Raw genomic sequence first — 18,744 nt, 5'->3', positions numbered from 1 at the left:
ATCACCCAAGTGAATCCTCTGTCCTAAAACACAGGCAGCCATGGCTCCGTAGGCTGAGGCACAAGGGTCACAAGTTCCAGGCTAGCCTCAGCAACTCATCAAGACCCTGTCTGCAAATTAATAATAATAATAATAAAAGGGCTGGAGATGTGGCTCAGTGGTAGAGCAGCCATGAGTTCAGTTCCTAGCATAAGTGAAACAAAACAAAACATAAACATGGATCACAACACTCCACAAAGTGAAGGGAAACACAGGCCATGCAGAATAATCCAGCATCCAGTAGGGTCTCCTTCCACAAGGTGAAGAGGCAATCCACTGGAGAAGGAAAGGGCTACACAAATATCAAGAGACAGATGACACAGCTGTGGAGAAGGCCACTTATGACAGGGGCTGGAAGGGCATACCATGAGGCTGAGCAATGACCTTCTCACAGTGTCCAGTGCTCAGAGTTCCTTTCGAGTGGCTACCATGCCCCAGTATGGGATACCATATACCTAGGATGGGGGCTGAGGGTGATGGGCAGGCAGGACACCTCACCGGACTTCCTTGAGGAATGAGTACTCGGTGTCGAACTGCTGCAGTGACAGGATCATGGGCTTCGGGGCCAAGCCCTTCACTTCCTCCCCTAGGGCCTCGCAATCACGGCTCGTCAGCAGTCTGGAGAAGGTGGTGACCTGCAATGTGGGTGCGCAAGCCATCAGCCAGAATTCAAGCGGGGGCACAGAATGGTGGGTTAGAACCCAGGACCAGGGGGCACTGGGACAAAAAGAAGCCCGACCCCGAGCAGGTTTTACATACAAGGAATGGCTGAGGCAAGCAGAACCTCCAGGGTCAACAGATGACAGAGAGAAGACTTGCCCCGGCCAGAAGATGCCTCGGATGTCTTCTGAGAAGCCAATGTCTCTTTTCCTATTTTGGTCCCTACCTGAGAGCCTCCTGATCCTTTAGGGCTCAGCACAATGCCATTTCTTCTTGTAATCTGGCTTCCTGCTATCAGATGGAGTTAGCCACTGGCAACTCTTCCTCCCCTCAGTAGTTCCCAAGTCTCTGCCATGGACCACACCCCATGGTGCAAACCCAGATGTTCCTAGGCCTGTAGGACCTCAGCTCTCCAGACCCCTTCTATTTTTTTTTTTTTTTTTAGTACCAGAGATGAGATGTAGGGGTGTTTAACCACTGAACAACAACCCCAGCCCTTTTTTAAAATTTATTAATGTTTTAGTTGTTAATGGACCTTTATTTTTTATTTATTTTTATGTGGTGCTGAGGGTCGAACCCAGAGTCTCACACATGCTAGCATTCTACCACTGTGCTACAAGCCAACCCCTTTAGCCCTTTTAATTTTCATTTTGAGACAGAGTCCCACTAAGTAATTTAGGGCCTCCATAAGTTGCTGAGGCTGGCTGGCTTTGAACTTCCCATCCTCCTGCCACAGCCTCCCAAGCCACTGGGATTATAGGCCTCTCCACAGCCTGCAGCACCACAGAGGCACAGGCATCAGAGTGGTAGCTATTGCACTCAGTTCCAGACCCCTTCTCTGGGCCTGTCCTTATGAATAGGCTTCAGGTTCCCACATCCAACCATAGAGCAGACATCCAAACCTATCCCAAACGGATGTCACCACCACTAGCTGCCAAACCCACTGCTATTCCTGAATTCTCCATGGTGATTGCACAAAGCTGCAGTGAGCTCAGGAAGGGTGTCTTCCACCTCCTTCCTCCCCTTACTGCCTGCTAACTTTCTGCAGTTTGCACCATGCCAGCAGCCTCCTGACAGCTCTATCCTCTCAATGTTAGTCTCTTGCTCCACTGTATTCCCATCACTGGGGCAGTGGGGTATGTCCACATACATATTGCTTCATAGCTCCTCTCTGTGCAGGTAAGACAAAGCTCAAGGCTGCTGACAAGGCCCTCCACATGTCTCTCCACCTATTCCATCCCTGTGAGACCCAGCACTCAAAGCTTGAACTTTACTATCTGTCAGTGATCTCCTCCAGGTCTCTTGCACAGATGCAGATTCAGACTCAACACCTGTGTCCCACAGAGGCCTCTGCCTCTGACACTGGCCCAGCCAGCCCTCTCTTTCAGTGCAAAAAGCCTCTCTTAAGGAGAACCACCTAAGATCCATGTTCCTACCTGGAGTGTACCTTTCACCTATGACACACACTAAGGGCACCTGCATGGGAGACATTCTCATCCATTACTCTTACTCTGTCAAAGGATGGGAAGCAGACCAATTCACTTACATCCCAGGTGGACCCAGCACTCTGGGACCTGAATGTTGTGCCCAATGCTGCTCTCAGAGCAGAGCTCTACTCACAGTCAAAAAGAGGCCTCACTGAACTTATCCTCCTTGTGCCTGTATGAAACACACCCGTTTCCTAGACTGCACACTATCTTGAAGAGAGTCAAAACCTCTGGGCCCCAGGGACCAGGGCTCTTGGGTGAAAGAGGAAAGGGAAAGGCTGTGGGGCAGTCACCTCTGTGAAGATGGCATGGCACTCCGAGTCCCCATTGCGAAGTTGGGCCTGGAGGAAATCTGCAAAGGACTGATGCTGCTGCTTGTACCAGTATTCCTGCGACAGCACCTGCGCAGCAAATGAGCCCAGTGCAGAGTTGCTCAGCCGCACCACAGCATCTGGTGTGGCACAGTCCAGCAGGATCAGCTTGGCTTCCTCAGACACCCTGTGGTATAGCTCCTCTGTCAGGTCCCCGGGGCCCTGCCTCTCCACAGCCTGCAGCACCACAGAGGCACAGGCGTCAGAGTGGTAGCCGATGAAGACATCAGCAGGGCTGTACTTGTGCCCAGCCAGGAACTGATGGGCCTTCACGTCAGCAAACTGCTCTGCCCACTGCATGAGCTCCTGCACAATGCTCTTCTGCCACCCCTGTAGCACCGAGCTGATGTCCAGGTAGTGCTTCTCTAGCCGGTTAATGAGGGGCACAGGGAACTGCTCATACACCACATTTTTCTCCTCGATGACAATCAGGCGGAAGTCAGGGTGGACCCGACACTTGACTCGATGGGTGCCGAGCCCGAGGTCCACGTACTTCTGGCCCCCGAGGTAGACGTAGTACTGGTTGAGCGCATCGTACAGGCTCTCATATAAGTGCTGCAGGTTCAGCAGCACCACCATCTTGCCAGTCTCCATGCAGCTCTTCACCCGATTGATGTTTCTGCAGATCTGGGTGTACTCCTGGTCCCGGGGAAAACTGGAACCAAAGATGATCTCAGGCTGCTGGTCCTCACTGAAGAATGACTGCTGCAGGATCTGCAGGGCCATGTAGTTTTTGGTCAGTATGAGCAAGTAGCGGGATTCAGCTTCTTCCAGTTCCCCCACTGCTGGGAGTATGTTCTGCATACTCCCACAAATGTTCTGCTTGATGAGCTCCAGGGTGCTGACCTCTTCCACACACCCGGCCTCAGGTAAATTGGCCATGAAGATGTCCAAAGCGGGGATGTCATCTTTGCCACTGAAGTTCCGAAGGACTGCATGTGCAATATCCTGTGGAGAAGGCTTCTTGTTAGATGCTCTGGCGGTGGCGAAGACCATCTTGATGAGGCTATAGTAGTCGCGAAGCCCGAAGAATTCCTTGTTCTGCCTGCTGCACACTGTTTCATAGGCCTTGGCAAAAGGAGCGAAGTACCCTTGGACCCTGTCCTGCACCAGGCTGTCTGAAGAACAGATCCCTCTGGCACTCTCTATGAGCTCCTTCTCACTGGGGCTGCCGCGGGACACAAAGATGCCCCGGTTCATCTTGGCAGGGTCGAGGGCCCAGTTGGAAATACCTATGAAGCCGACTTTTTGGTGGGGGGCAGGATCACCTTCAATGCACCCATCTTCTAGCAGTGGGTGCAGAGCCTTCAGGGGCATTTTGGGGGAATCTTCTGCCAAGCCGACCTCATCCAACACCACCACAGACACGTACTGCTGCAGGTCCTTCCCCTGCTGGAAGCGAGCACACTGCTTGAAGGTGTTTATGATGCCCTGTGGGGTGCAGTGGGGGCTACACTGGAATGACACCAGGTGGACTTGCTTCAGGCTGCGGAAGAGAGCGGAATGTGCAGCCTGGCCTTGCATGGCATCTGCCACGATGGTCTTGGCAAGAGATTTGGTGCTGCCAGGCTTTCCTACCAGGAAGAGGGGTATCTTTAGCTCAATGCAGATGATCATCATGAAGACATTCTCCTTCAGAGCCAAGTTCCTGGCTATGGTTTTCCTCAGAGGCACCCCACTCAGGAAAAGATCCTGTGCGTGTGTGATCTCGTCCAGGATGACCCCGCTATTGTCATATAGTTCTGGGAAATACCTGCAAATGGCTCTGCGGTAGGACTCCTTGTCTTTTAGGGAGGCATGGTAACAGACCCCCACAGCTAGTACCAGGGACCAGAGGACGGGGTCTCTCCTGAAGTTATTTTTGCTGACACTGGTCTCGCAGAGAAAGGTGTTCAGCTTCACCAAGAGCATCTCACTGCGGCCATGAAACCATGTGAACACCTTCACACAGCGCTCCACATCCCGGAGGCTGACGAAACTGCACTCACTTTCAGTGTTCCTCATGAACCTCTGAGAGGCAGAGAGCACTTCTGTGATTACATGAGTCTCGTCCTCGCTGATCCTGACATGGTCCACCAGTCTCTGCACAATCTGCTGGATGTAGAGCTTTTCAGTAGTGTCATTCAGTTGCCCAAAGTCCCACACCAGAGGAATCAGGCTCGGGGGCAGGGCATGGACACGGTACACCAGCTGCCTGAGGGGAATGGAGCCCAGCCTGTCTGCTGTCTCCTCTGCACTGACCCTGTACCCCAAACCAGCTGACTCCAAACAGCAGATGGTCTCCTGGGAGTGCTTCCTGTAAGGGTTGCAGGCAGCTATGATGTGCAAGCCTGAGTCCTCCTCCAGGGGCTGGCCATCCACAGTCTGGTCACACAAGACTTCCTTAATACAGCTTATGGCTTCTGTTGTGTTGGCTTCATCAAAAAACAAGATGGTGTCCAACTGGTGTGAGTCCTTATTGGATAAGGCAGTTTTCTCAGTCTCTAAGACTTTGGAATGAATCATGGCTGTGGTTGTTCCTCCATGAACCTTGACCAACTTCATGGTCTCAGCCTGGGTACCAGCACGCCGCAGATCACTAAGGAATTTAATGAGCCTGGTTTTCCCACAGCCAGTTTCTCCCATGATGATAACTGGGATCCCACACCTGAACCGCATTTCAATGGCCAGAATCTTGAGCATGTTGTCCATTGTAAGCTCATATGTTTCATCAGGGTCAAAGGCCTGAGGAATTCCTAGTGGCTGGCAGAGTCTCAAGAGTTTCTCGTGTCTGGGCAGGTTATCAAAGTCAACATTGAAGGGCACGCCTTGAAGCAATAGCCCCCTGTACAGTTCTTCTGTCATGACATCTTTCCTGATTATCTCCCCATTGAGATGGTTGATGGCATCAATGCTGCCATTCTCATTGGGCTGGAGATGGAAGCCTATGAATGTCATGGTCTCACGGTCACCATTGAAGAACACATATGGGTGAGGCTCTGACTCCCACCTCCTCCGGAGAGTGAAGGGGGCGAGCTCTGCCTCATCAACCCCATCCATGGTGACCATGTGCTTCCCTTGACTTTGGTCAGAGGTATGAAGTGTTGGTGTGGCAAAGTCTCTTGCCATGACAATCATGAAGGTGACCACGAAGTTCTTGAAGCCCTGTAGTATATCTCCAGTAAAGTCTGGATTGCAGAACACAGAGGCCTCACAGTCCTTGAGCTGAGAGTTGAGGAACCGAGCAAAGTTCTGGAGCTCAGACCAGGAGGGGTTGATGACCCCACAATATATGAGGAGGTGCTGGATGCACTCCCCTGGGGTACCTTCAACAGAGCCTGCTTGGTATTGAAATGTGTCTAGGTTTTGTTTTTTATGGAATCTTTTTAAATATTGGTAAGGTCTTTGGAAAGTAGCACTGCAGAACTCTCTCTCATCCATTCCAGGCTCTATGAAGCTCCTCTCAGGGCTCAGCTCCATGGCTATCACTTCTTTTGGAGGTCTGCAGGTGACTCTGGGGAAGATGTCAAGAAAACTAAACTGGGGGGCATGTGGATTCTGCAAAGAAGAGACATAAATAGAAGTTAGAATTTGATTTCCTGAAAGATGCCCATATGTGTTAACCTTCCACGTGGTCTCCTGTGGATAGACCTTTATGAAAACAATCACTTGAATGCATGTGGCTTTCTGCAGCCTCTTGTTCACAGAGGCTGGCATCTGCATGTTAGAGCATTACAGAAGCTCAACTATGGCATCTGCATTATGAACCATAAAGCTATATCCAGTCCTGTGACTTGATCTCTTCGCCAAGCATGAACACATTTGTAACAATAGAACTCCCACCAGCTAACAGGTTTCCATGAATGACGTCTCACTGTCTTCTTCACTGGCAGTAAGGGAGACAGTGGCCATCAACAGAGAAATGCTCCACACTCAGCACCCCTGGAATTCAACCCCAGACATAGGAACCAATCTGACATATCCAGATGAATCCAAGATGCTACCAATCAACATGAGAGTATTCTCATTCTAGACATCATTAAGATCTAAGTCCAAGCATGTATTTCCCCTAACATGTACTCACAGCTACCCTAAGGTGAAAGTGCAAAACAACCAAGATGTGTCAACCAGGCTTCAAGCCACAGAATCAAAGGTGTGCCATGACCACCTGAAAATGCCCTGTCTACATACCAGCTTTGTAGACCTCTTTGGCAGTACTGAATTTCCTTCTGTAATTTCAATGATATATAAATGGCATGGGTTCCGAAGCCACATTTTCCCACTTATATCCATTAGGTATTGTAAAATGAGGATCTTGAAAAGAAAGACCCAAGTTCCAGTCTGTACCTAAAGACAGAGAAGCATGGGTTTGAAAATACACAATTGCCAACCATTCCTCCCAACCCACAGGACCCTCCTGACTTCTTCCTTGGGAGAAGAGTACTGACTACAGGCAAGTATAGAAGGAAGGGACTCTTCATTCAAGGAGAAGCAGATGGGGCCCTGGGAATGTGAGCCTTCTGATGTGGCCATTCAGTTGCCATGTGGGCACTTACCGAAGCAGTCACATCAAAGTGGAATATCATGGGCGTTTTCCAATACTGAACATCCCAGAAAGACAGGAGGGAGCCCAGGATGCGGCCCTCATCCACCTGAGCGTCAGTCAACCGAACAATCTTTAAAGGCACCTCTTCACTGTTTAACTTCTTTTTCAATTTTTCATGCAATCTCTTCACATAGAGAGATTTTCCTAGAACGTTAAAACAAGGAAATTAGATCCTAAGCCTATGGATCAAGAGGAACAGATTCCAGAGAGATTAGAAATTACTTCTCAGCCAGGAGCAGTGGCACATGCCTATAATCCCAGGAGCTTGGAAGGCCAAGATAGGATGATTTTAAGTTCAAGGTCAGCCTCAGTAACCTAGTAAGGCCCTAAACAACTTAGTGAGACCATATCTCAAAATTAAAAATGAAAAATGCTGGGGTAGGGCACCCTTGGGGTAAATCCTCAGCTAAAAAAAATTAAAAAGTTACTTCTCTATATAAAATTCAAAACTGATGCAACGGAACATCATATTAGAGCACAACTCCACCATGAAGTCAGAGTCCCTAGCTGTCACCCACCCAGCATCCTCAAATTCCCCATGATGACAATGGTGGAAGTGTAATAAAGTAAAAGCAGAGGCATGTCCCCCAGTGGGGGAGAGAACAGGTTGTATCTGGACAGGGCACAGTGATGCTCACAGGTTGAAGTCAACAGAATTGAAGTCACCACCTCTTTCCAAGGAAACATGACAGTGACTAAAGGGAAGGTGCAAAGGCACTCTTCTCCTGGAGCTAGAGCAGCTGTGCCTCTTCTGCTCACACCAACACAACCCGGAATAGGTCAAAGGAGGTTATGCAGGAAAAAAGTGACCTGCAGAGAAGTCCATGCAAGGAGAGGATCAGGGCTTCCAGGAACTGCAACCTGGATGGAAAGGGGGCTCCTTCTAGGGGAAGCACTGACCGCAGGGAGTCAGACCCTCCTGAGACTCACTTTCCCACCTGCAGAGGGTTGTCAGCTGAGGTGCCCTCTGCTACAGAGAAAGGGGACACTAGGAAGCCCTCAGGGACTGCCTGCCCATCCCAGCACTCTCATTACCAAGTCCTGCTCTCTCTGAGGCCACGATCCCCACACACATCCGGTCTCTGAACACAGCTGCCGCTGACAAGGTCTGTGCTGGGACCCGGTAGTGATGTGCCAAGTAGGCCTGGATGGCATGGAGGGGCGCCTGGGGGATGACGTGGACTTTGTGCTGGCTGAAGGCTGAGGGCAGGTAACAGCACTCCCGTGCTGCATCACAGACCAGTACTAGCTGGTAGTCCTCCCGGGGACACTGTGTGCACAGGCTGTGGAAGAGGGCCTCTGCCTGGCAGGCCACCTCATAGCTCAGCTGGTCCGCAAACAGCAGGCTGTAGACCTTGTGCCCCTGGGAAACCGGGGCCAGGCAGCGGTGCAAGAGCAGGGCCACCTCCTCAACCGTGGTCCCTGGGGTACAGAGTAGCACCTCATCGAAGGTGGGCAGGGGCTGGCCTGGGGCCTGCATGTAGATAGCCAGGGCAGCCAACAGCACCTCAGAGTGGCCACATATGACCAGGTTGGGCTGGCCAGCCTGCAGGCCCACAGGAAGAGACCGCTCCACAGGAGGCCCGCCCATCCTGGCCAGGTGAGCCAGACAATGGCCCAAAGCCTCCAGGTCCAGGCAGCCAGGCAGAAAGACACTCATGCACTCCAGGGACTGTTTCATGATGACCCTCAGCTTGGTCACCAGGCTGATCTCAGCGGATTGCAATGGTGGTAATTCTTCCATCACTGTCCTCATGTGGTGTCTGGGGGCCTCATTGAACCCCTCGGTGACCCTTAAGATGTCAGCTGGGGTGCAATTGTCTTTGATGAAGGACAGCATCATGAGGGCAGCTTCGCTGGGACTCTGCTTCCTGAGCTCGGTGCTCAGGAGGACCAGCTGCTCGGCTGTGTAGAAGTTGAGGTAGAAGTGCTCTCTGCGCTTACTGCTCACGAACTCCTTCCAGTCATCCAAGAAGTGCTCCATCTGCCTGCAGAGGGCTTCCAGGAGCTGGGTGATGTCCCCACTCTCTGTCAGCTGGCTTACCAACTCCAAGTGGAAGTCCATGCAGATGGAGACGCCATTCCTGGGGCAGCAGTAGACCTCGGCAGTCCAGGTCCGGAACAGCATGTTTCCCGCAGAGTACAGGTTCAGGAAGGCTTGCACAAGCCGCTGCACGTGGCAGAATAACTGGGGGAAACAGGGGCATAAGGCAGATGTCACAGTGAACTACTGGAGGGGGACGTGCCGATCTAGACACACACAGGTTCTAATTGAAGGGGCTTGGGTTCACTCCTCCCTTAGGGTCACTGGGAAACACGATCAGCCTAAGGAGTGGGCTCCCATCTTTGGGAAGTGATCAAGTGGCAGATAAGAATGTCCACTGTGGGCCGGGCTGTGCTCAGTGGTAGAGCACTTGCCTAGTATGTGCCAGGCCCTGGCCCTGTATCCAGCACTGGGGAAAAAAAAATGTCAATTGTGAAGTACAAATAAACTGTAAGAAAAGAAACTTTACATGAGAGAGACTATTATATAAATCAATAACCTGTGTCAACAATTACTTCAGATTTTTTTCAGTACTGGGGATTGAATCCAGGGTAGTCTACCACTGAGCTATGTCCCCAGCCCTTTTTATTTTGAGACAAGATCTCACTAAGCTGCTGAGGCTGGCCTTTAACTTGCAATCCTCCTGTGTCAACCTCCTGAGTCACTGGTGTTACAAGCATGTGCCACCACACCTGGCTTGATTACTTTTTTTTTAATATTTATTTTTTAGGTGTAGATGGACACAACACAATGCCTTTATTTTTATGTGGTGTTGAGAATCGCACCAGGGTTCCGCCCGTGCTAGGCCAATGCTCTACCACTGAGCCACAATCCCAGCCCTGGTTACTTTAGTTTTGATGAAGAGTGCCCATTAGAATCTTGAGATTTTTGATTTTGCCAGTTTACAAAGTAAATGAAGCCATTCATACTTCTTCCTAAGAACTATCTACCTGGTCACCTCCTGTTAAATGCAGTGGATTAACCATCTGTCACCACTGGTTGGTGACAGATGGTTAATCCATCAGCTCTTTTGGAGGAGCTGATGGCCCCAGGGCCTGTCCCATCTCAGATGTGACTCCACGCAAGGTGCACCCTGCAGACCCACAAGCTCCACTCTCTGGAACCACTCTGTCCACCAGAGGCCAACCCCTGCCTATTTCCGTTTGCATGCCCAGCCTGAGGCAACAGGGCACCTGCTCACCTCAGAAAACCTCTCCACTTCCATATTCTTGTGGTCTTTCTTGCCAGACATCAGCATCAGCTTGTTTAAAAGATCCCTCAGCTCTTCCAAAGTGTAGGAGCGATCTGGCTCTAGGCCACTGTGACCCCCAGGGAGGATCAGGTGCAAGATGGCATCTGGGGAGATCTGGGAGGCACAACATGTTTAGAGGTCATTTTCTAGTGGCTGAAACCCTGACTCTGCAGCAGGCCAGTGCGTGCCACCAACAGTGCACCTGGAATCTGGGAGGGCTCACCTTCTGGTCACCTGTGGGTGCCCTGATCTCATAGATGCCTCTGCTGTTGATTGCTGTGGCCAAGGACAGGGACGAGAGCTCAATGGATCCATGGCTTTCCTTCACTGTCTTCAGCCACTCCAAGTTCCTGGCAGAATCTCGCTATTGGGACAAAAGTAGAGAACATGGGCCAGGGTTCGAATGACTATCTTCCTGGATGTCCTCCTCCTGCCTCTGCCCTTGCTGGGCAAACTCCAGCCACTCTCCTCCAGGGCTCTGGGTGTAGCTGCTCACCCAATGCCTAAGGCTGTCAGGTGCCTCTGCCTGATCCCTCAGGACCCTGCTTGGTCCCCAAGGACCCTGGCCACTCAGTGTAGATGCACTGGTGCCTGGTTCCTAGCTGACACATGGAGTGCACGTGGCCTGCACTTATGGGTGATTGGGTGGATGGCCACAGGACATGCAGCCAGGTGGGAGGCCACCATCCTGCTGTGTTCTCAGAACAAAGGCCCTCTGAGGAAAGATGCCTGACTGAACAGGAGCCCTAAGTTCTTAATGTCCTGCCATGGACCCTGAGCATGGCCAGAACAACTTAGGAAAATTTTAAGAGAATGTGAGCTTCTAGCAGGAAAACTGTCTATCTCCCCACCCTCCAATCACATGTAGGACCAGCTGTCCTGAGTAGGGTGCAGGCCTCTGGACATCTCTGCTCATTGGGTGAGTTGTGTAGTGCTGGTTAACTAAGACTCTGGTACAGGCAATTTACTTAAATGTTTATTTTTTCTGATAAAAAATTAATATCAATTGCGAAAAATACCCAAAAGTAATAAAATAAAGGACAATTACTACCATTCAGAGAAAACCACTGTACACTCTCTTTTACACTTCCTATTGTGCCCCTTCCACTCCTGTCTTGTAGGGTGGAGAGTACTCTTGACATGCAGTTCCATAGCTCTCTTCAAACCCAAGACAAAAAAGGCATTTCCATTTATGAAGAAAACCTGGTTTTCAACATCAGTTTAAATGGCTGCCCATGTGCCCTCAAAGCAGAGCAGTTCCCTTGGGCTGCAAGATCACCATGCCTTGGAACCGGGAACAAGACTCACCAGCTTACTGGGCAGGTGAGGGTCGTTTTGCAGAGCCTTCCAGAGTTCTTTCAGCAGTTCCATGAACTCGCTGAAGCCTGCCTTCTTGTCCAGCTTATACAGCAGGGACGCATAGCCCTGCACAGCATCATGGAAGCAGGCCACCCGGTCCACATCAATGTCATTTTCTCCAGCCAAGATGGAGGCGAGGTCCACAAACACTTGGAGCTCGGTGATGCCTGAGACAGAAACGGGGCTAGCACAGAACAACTCCACGAAGCTGCACAACTCATACCTGGGGCATGATCCTTAGTGAGGCCATCAATAGACACTAAGTAAACATCTAGGGCCTGCTCCACTTCCTGCCTTCAGTTAGGACTCCAGGACACCTTTTCTTTTGTAGGATATGATGACACCGCTGACCAACATCTAACCTTTACCAAACAATTCCCAGGCACTGTACTAGGCTTGTGTGTACCTTATTTCCTTTAATCCACAAACATCATCACTTAAACAAAAACAGGTTCAGTTGGTAAAAAAAATATGTAGATGATTAATTATTTTAAAAAATTGAGATAATTCTCTTGAGTTAATTACCAATCAAAGATTGTACATCAAAGGAGACTCAGGAGTACAAGCAGTACAGTTCTGGATGCTATCAGGAGGTGTCCTGCCAGGCCTCTGTGGTGCACCAGTGCTGCTCCTGCTCCATCTACTTGGCCTTTCTTATCTCCCCTCCCCCACCCTCTATCTAATCTGTACAACCACATAGGCTGCCCAGCCCTAGACTTGGAGAGAAATGCACAGCTTCCGAAAGCTTGCTGCAGCAACATCCCCTTATGTGCAAGAGCTTGCCTAGTCCTCTAGCAGAATGAGTTGGAAGGCACAAAAGGAGTCAAGATACTGAAGAAAATGACACCAGCATCCAAAGATGGAGAGAGCAGAAAAGAAAACAGTTTTAACCAGAACTCTGAAAAGCCGCCCTGATGTAAACTCCTGGAAGCAGACGCTGCCCCCCACCTAACACACGCAAGTGATTAAGGCAGGATGTCCTCAAGTTCAGGAACAAAACTTGGCAAACACTTGAAACCGAGCTACCCGCATACCTCCCAGAGCCTCGTGCAGCCAGCTGACCAGCTCCTTCTGCAGGGCCAGCTCTTCTAGACACTGGCAGTGGGGCTCACTGATATCCTGTAGCAGCTTCTTGGCCTGGATGAGCTGTGGGCTGATCTGGTCCAGTCTCTCATGACGGGTGGCCTCGAAGTCATCAGTCTGAAAGATGAAGCTCTGCTGAGGGCTATACCAGAGACCAAGCATGCCTGCCTTCCCACATGCCTGGACAAGAAGACGCTACAGCAAGAGTGTGACACACTCGTGCACCAAAAATAGTATGACCTCCATGGCCCTCTTTGCTACACTGCAGAAGCTACTGTCCACAGTTACCCAGTGCCATGAGGAAGCCTTCAAGGACTTTGAAACCTGTTCTGCACAGCAGCCCTGCCAGTTCTGGGCTTCTCTGTTTGTGAGAGTAACAGATGTGCTAAAAGTTTCAAGATTAGGTATAGACAATTCCACACTCTGCTAAATTTTAAGCACTATCATGCCTGTCTCTATTGAAACATAGGCCACACACACTTTAAAAATGTGAGGCTAAAAACAGGAAGGAGAAACTCAGGCCTGACCTACGACAGGAGTAATGTATCATTTGGTACTTCCTGCTGGAACTAGGAAAGGTACCTGGACAATTGACAAAATATTTCCTTTTGTGCTTTTATAACCTAATGAAATAAGATTCCTCTGGAAAGAGTATGGTTTCTCTATCCTGAATTTTTGGTTCTCAGATCGAGCCAAGAAAACTCACTAGCTAAGGAACAGTTACACTATCTCAAGCAAAGGTAAAAATGCAGGCCATGGAATGTTCCAGCCTCAGTGCAGCCCAGACAGAGCCTTTCAGGGGGGCTGCCACACTGCCCGTCCCAGAATCCCTGGGGCTTCCAAGGAGTCTGAGGTAGGCCCCCACCTCACAGGAGTCCCCAGAAAATAACTTACAAAGTTTATTAAAGTGTAAAGAACACTGAAGTCACCAGTCAATCCAAAATCCTTTTTGACCTTGCAGATGACTTTGGCTGAGCTGATTGCCTGGTGCAGGCTATGGTACTCCTTGATCTGCTCAACACGCTCTGAGATCCAGCCCCTCTGGGCCTGGGGGTCTACTTCACACATGATCTGGAGGTCCAAAGTCAGGTCATTGTATTTATCTACAAAGTCTTTGAAGATGACATCAATTTCTGCAAAGGTGACATCTCCTGACTTCAGATCCTCATATAGTTTCATGAACCTTTGGTAACAAGGCGAGTACAAGTACTGATAGGCCTCTGTAAGTGCAAGGGGTTGACTTTTATATTCCCCTTTGGGATCGTTCAATGACTCTGCTGCTTCTTCCCAGAAGATCTGGAAGATGTGGCTGTCTGTCAGTAAGTCTATCCTTTCAGCCATTTTCTGGATCTTGGGGCCTAGGTTGTAGTGTGTCATCTGCTTACAGGCCGAAGACAATGGCTGGCTCAAACTCATGATTTCATTCAGTCTTTTGCAATTCAGGTCTTCCATGTGTCTTGCTTCAATCTCTCCAAAATCCACTTTGGAAACCACAAGGAAACATGGAAGTTAAACTGCTAGTCATGGTAGCATCTTATTTTACTTTCCCAGTATTTCTAATCACTGCCTTAAGAAAACTAAGTGAACACCATTGCTGGGATTTTTGTCACAGGAAGAATTCATCCCTCCTCCCCTCCACCCTGCTGTGGCTCATTCATCAGTTTTCAAGATAAATAACAGATTGTAAGCTCTTGTGTGGAAAGGACAATTGGAAACACATATCCATCTCCTTTCCTCCCAAATCTGTCTCCAGTGACAGATTAGAAATTGCTTTTTCAAAGATCATAACCACCAGGAATGAGGAGAGTAGAAAAGGAGCCCAATAGCAACATACACTGGGAAGTAGAAAGATGACCACACCAAATGATACTCCTGGGGCCTGAAAACACAGACCCTGAGGCCACAGTAGACATGAGCTCAGCCAGGCCAAGCACAAGCTCCTGGTAGGCAAGGACACTAGTTTCTAAGGTCACCCTAGACTGGAGGAGGCAGAGAGGGAACAGGAAGTGAGTTCAAAGTCTGTTTAAGAAGCAGTTGGTAAGAGTCCATCCCCACCATGGAGGCTGCCCTCTGCCTGGCAAGGGACAGGAAGGACCACCTGCAGGGCTCTCAGGCCTGGAGGCCACTTCTAGACACACACCTGTCTTGGGCAGTTACAAAGGACAGGGAGTATTCAATTTAAGAACCAAGAGGACCACACAGCCACCAGGGCAGGAGAACTGGAGTAGAGGAGCTCACCCTCCTACACTCCCTCTTGGATCCAGAAACATGGCAGCAGGCAGGGGGCTGCAAAAGTGACCAGCCCACAAGAGAAGCCCTCAAGGACCAAGTCAATTCAAGGGCAGCCACAGAGCCTCAGGGGCCATGGCCCAGAAGCCCTTAGCCTGTCAATCCACTTGTGGTGACTGTCTTTATAGACACAGACAAACAAAAATCTCCAGCCAGAATAGAAAAAGCTTTAACAGGGGGAACATACCAAAAACCCAATAGGGCTGATGTAGCTCAGTGGTAGAATGCTTGCCTAGTATTCTAGCATGTGTGAGGCATGGAGTTTGATGCTCAGTGCCAAATAAAAAAAACAAAAAGAAAAGGCTAGGTTTGTTTCATCCTCAGCATGCAATAAAGAAAAGAAAGGGGGAAAAACCAACAGAGAGAAGCAAATTGAATGAAGTGGAAAACTATGCAAGGAAAAGAAAAATCTTTAAAAATACCAATAATCTCCAAAAGATAAGATACTTCAACCATGATCCATGACAACAGCATAGTATATAAATGGATCTTTAAAGAAAAAAGGGAGGGGCTGCAGTTGTGGCTCAGTGGTAGAAAGCTCACCTAGTGCGTGAGGCACTTGATTTGAACCTCAGCAATACATAAAGATAAATAAATAAAGGTATTGTGTTCGTTTACAACTAAAAAAAATTAGAAAAAAAAAAGTGCTGGTGTGGTGGCATATGCCTGTAATTCCAGCAGCTTGAGAGGCTGAGGCGGGAGGATCATGAGTTCAAACCCAGCTTCAACAAAAGCGAGATGCAAAGCAACTCAGTGAGACTCTGTCTCTGAATAAAATACAAGGAGCAGATGACAGCGACCTCAGCCTTTCTGCCACACAGAAGGAAGTGGAGCAGACAACAGCGACCCCAGCCCACTCTATGGTAGGAGGAGAGCGACCATGCTATGTCTCCATCTGCTGATGCATGCAGTGGCTTTTCCCCTGGCTTCCATTTAGTGACAACAGGCAGGACCAACAAGACCATATTTCAGGTTCCTGCAGGCAAGGAATTGGTAATCACTACAAGATTATAAGTTAGAAATTATAATACCTCGAATCCGCAATGCTAGAGAGGAAGACACATGGACGACATGAAGAAACAAGGGAAGAAAGTGCTTGAAACACACCAAGCTGATACAATAATAGATTCCATTGACATTCCATTCCAAATGTACATAATTAAAATGATCTGCAGAGCAAAGAATGAATTAAAAGAGCAAATACAAGCAACAATTGACTGCTCCACCAAAGAGATTGAGAGGAAATACAGGTAACAAAAAGTTACTTCAAGAAAATCATAGAGACTGTGAAAAAAAAAAAAAAAAACGGAAATCCTTGAAATGAAGGAAAACAATAAACCAAATAAAAAATTTAATAGAAAGCACCAGTAGACTAAATCACTTGGAAGACAGAACCTTAGGCAATGAAGACAAAATATATAATCTTGAAAATAAAGTTGACCATATAGTGATGATGGTGAGAAACTGTAAAGAGAACCTTCAAGAATTATGGGAAAACATGAAAAGGCCAAATATAAGAATTACTGGGATAGGGGAAGGCACTGAGATACAAACCAAAGGAATGCACAATCTCTTCAATGAAGTAATAACAGGAAATCTCCCAAGCATGAAGAATGAATTGGAAAAATCAAAAACAAGAGGCTTACAGGACAGCAAATATACAAAATTACAACAGATCCACACCAAGGCACATTATAATGAAAATGCCTAGCATATAGAAAAAGGATAGAATTTTAAAAGCCACAAGATTAAAGTTTCAGATTACATATAGGGGGAAAACAATTTGGATCTCAGCAGATATCTCAGCTGAGACCTTCAAAGCTAGGAGATCCTGGAACAACGTATATCAAGCTCTGAAAGAAAATGGATGCCAACCAAGAATCTTCTACCCAGCAAAATTAAGCTTCAGATTTGATGATGGAATAAAAATCTTCCATGATAAAAATTAAAAGAATTTACAATGAGAAAGCCTACACTACAGAATATTCTTGACAAAATGTTCCATGAGGAAGAAATGAAAAATAACAATAAAAATCAGTAAAAGGAGGAACCACACTAAAGGAAAATCCAATCAAAGGAGAAACCAAGTCAACTTAAAAACCAAAAATAAACCAAAATGACCAGGAATACAAACCATATCTCAATAATAATCCTGAATGTGAATGGTCTAAACTCATCAATCAAAAGACATAGATTTACAGATTGGATTAAAAAATCCAAAACCATGCTGCTTTCAAGAGACTCATCTCATAGGAAAAGACATTCACAGGTGAAAGGTGAAAGGATGGGGAAAAAACATACCACTCACATAGGCCATGTAAACAAGCAGGGGTTTCCATTCTAATAAAGGATAAAGTGGACATGAAACCAAAGGTAGTCAGAAGAGGTGAAGAAGGACATTTGACACAGCTTAAGGGGACCATATATCAACAAAACATAACAATCATAAATGTCTATGCCGCAAACGATGGAAGTTCTATGTATATCAAACAAACCCTTCTCAATTTCAAGAAGAAATTGATCACAACACAATCATACTGGGTGACTTTAGCACACCTGTCTCACCTCTGGATAGATATTCCAAACAAAAACTAAACAAAGAAACTACAGAACTCAATAATACAATTAAATGATTTATATATAACAGACATATATAGAGTATTTCATCAATCATCGAGTAAATACATCTTCTTCTCAGAAGCACACAGACCCATCTCTAATATAGACCATATATTAGGCCACAAAGCAACTCTCAGCAAATGCAAAAAAAAAAAATACAGATACTACTCTGTATTCTATCATATCATAAGGAAATGAAAGCAGAAATCAATAATAAAATAAAAAATAAAAGCTACTCCAACACTTGGAGACTAAATAATATGATATTAGAAGATAAATGGGTAGCAGAAGACATCAAAGATCAGTTAAAAAAATTCTTAGAGGTAAATGAGAATATCAACACATCATATCAAAATCTCTCGGACACTATGAAGGCAGTGCTAAGAGGAAAGTTGATTGCAGTAAGCTCATTCATTAAAAGAATAAAAAGTCAACAAATAAATGACCTAACATTACATCTCAAAGCCCTTGAAAAAGAAGAACAATTCAACACCCAAAGTAGTAGAAGACATGAAATAATTAAAATCAGAGCTGAAAACAATGAAATTAAAACAGAAGAGAGAATTCAAAAAGTTGACAAAATGAAATGCTGGTTCTTCTAAAATATAAATGAAATTAATAAACCCTTAGCCAGGATAACAAAGAGAAAGAGAAAGAAAATTCAATTTACTAAAATTCCTGATGAAAAAGGAAATATCATGATGGACATTATTGAAATACAGAAGATTATTAGAAACTATTTTGAAATTTATACTCCAATAAAATAGAAGATCTTGATGACACCAAAAAATTTCTAGAAACATATGATCTATTCTATCTGAATCGGGAGGACATACACAATTTAAATAGATCAATTTCAAGCAAGGAAATAGAAAACACCATCAAAAGCCTACCAATCAAGAAAAGCCCAGGACCAGATGAATTTTCAGTCGAGTTCTACAAGACCTTCTAAGAAG

At 47.2% G+C, this 18,744-nt stretch overlaps 1 pseudogene; it reads right to left on the bottom strand.

The window, feature by feature from the left end:
- Window positions 1-18,744, bottom strand: part of LOC144251405 (E3 ubiquitin-protein ligase RNF213-like) — a 105,875-nt pseudogene that overhangs the window by 43,098 nt on the left and 44,033 nt on the right.

The sequence above is a fragment of the Urocitellus parryii genome (assembly GCF_045843805.1).
Source record: "Urocitellus parryii isolate mUroPar1 chromosome 13 unlocalized genomic scaffold, mUroPar1.hap1 SUPER_13_unloc_2, whole genome shotgun sequence".
Taxonomy (NCBI): domain Eukaryota; kingdom Metazoa; phylum Chordata; class Mammalia; order Rodentia; family Sciuridae; genus Urocitellus; species Urocitellus parryii.
Note: the sequence above shows the minus strand (reverse complement) of the source record. Positions and strands in the feature narration are given on the sequence as shown.